Source organism: Anneissia japonica, unplaced genomic scaffold (assembly GCF_011630105.1).
Source record: "Anneissia japonica isolate Jap-2015-1 unplaced genomic scaffold, ASM1163010v1 scaffold16662_len1167910_cov178, whole genome shotgun sequence".
Taxonomy (NCBI): domain Eukaryota; kingdom Metazoa; phylum Echinodermata; class Crinoidea; order Comatulida; family Comatulidae; genus Anneissia; species Anneissia japonica.
Window position 1 is genome coordinate 652,440 of NW_022732216.1, and position 1,929 is coordinate 654,368.

A 1,929-nucleotide genomic window follows, 5' to 3' on the forward strand; every position below is an offset into this window, starting at 1 on the left:
TATATAGTTCTACTGGCTAGCTATATTCTTTTTCGTCTCTTTCACCCAACATCGCTTATATCTCTCATGCAGGCCTATGTTTTTGCAACTTAACTTATCCTATGAATAAAAAAGATCATAACTTCTACCTGAAAATAAAGACCCACGATGTTTTTATGAGGAAATAAAAGTGCGAGATTCTATACAGAGGAAATCCTTCTCATTCGGCTTGTTATGCACGGTCGATTAGTATGGTTGGTTACTTACCAATGGTTCGAAAGAGAAGTACCTATACACAAAACTTAAGTAGAGCCCACATTCTTCCGATAGCATATAGAACGTAGGCCTATTCAAAAATATACGGTTTTCTGTAGATTATTAAGAGATATAAAACCATAGAGCTTATAACTCCATAATAAAACAATACATACGTTAAGTAGCCGAGAACACAACCAGGAAGTATGATGAACAGAGGTATAACAAACGAGAACAACTGAAACTCATGCAATTTATTGATAATGAACAAAGCCTCCCAGGAAATTCCCGTTCCTAAAATAGTTTGCCGGTATATTCTAGGTCGCTAGACGGCGGCCTTTAGCAAAACGTTTGAGGAGTGGCGTTTTGAGGAGATTGTTTGTATACAATAAAATATTTTATATACCGTTGAAACAAACGCCACTACTACAACTAGCAATTCTGACCCGGGAAATAACGAAATTATTAGTGGTTCATCGGTCTCACAAAAAGGCGCATCCACTGCACACCACCACGTATCAACCACAAATTATAAGTAACACATTGATTTTAAATAATTAAGATTAAGTTATATTTTTTAGCCTTTCATAAATTTATTTCTTAGCAATCATTGACGAATGCTGACCTCAACTAAATGCTGCAATGCAAGGCGATCATGACCTTTGCTGCTGTTTGTTTTTACCGTTGCCGTTAATTGCAGACGAAAATAAAATCCCAAAAATATTTTTATACAATCTTAATTATCACATTCAGAAAGAATACAATTGTTTAATTACTATTGAGATGTCAGCATATTGTATAATTTCAATAGAAATTATATTACAGTGTGCAATTAGTTTAATAGATAGAAGCCCACTGCCCCCGTCTGGGCGAAAAACCACAATTTGTCGGGGGGAAAAAACATGTATTTTCTACATATTATTATATATTAAATAAGCTTTTGAACCCCTAAATTTTCAAAATTTTCGGAGGCTTCGCCACTGACCACTTTGAAAAATTTTAAGCGACGATCGACCACGTCCACTTTGCTCTTGTCGGGGATACCTCTTCGGGGCATTTTATTTTTATTTAGTCAAATGAGCAAACTTTTTTTCAGTTATTAACCTTTGTCAAGTGCATGTAATGCATTACATATATTATATATTATATATTATTATTTATATATATATCTGTCTCTTATACACATCTAGGCTGAATTGGTAAACAAAACAGTATAAAGTCGAATAAACCTCTCAGAGAGATTGTGATATGTTCCCAGTTCTAATTTATCAAACAGATTAGGTGAATCTTTCTGTCTGTTGATTTAAAGAACTTTACAATGGCTGTTAATCTGGCATAGACGTACATAGGTTTATAATGTAAATAGATAAACTCTAAATACACTTCCTATACTGTATTATTGTTGCACTTGGTTCAATGTACATCGTGATAACGTAGAGAAACGCAGTGCGCCACCAGGTTTGATATGATGAAGATTGTTGAAATCTTAATCTTACAGTAATTGATTCAAATTCTAGGTTGACATCCCTTGAAATACAATGGGATACTTAATTTACAATACTTTTCTATTTTATTCACTAATTCAACATTACTTACAATAGAATTACATTTTCAATTAGTACGCATATGAGCAGAATTAGGACTATATTTAGTCATATACATATATACATACACACATACACACACACACACACA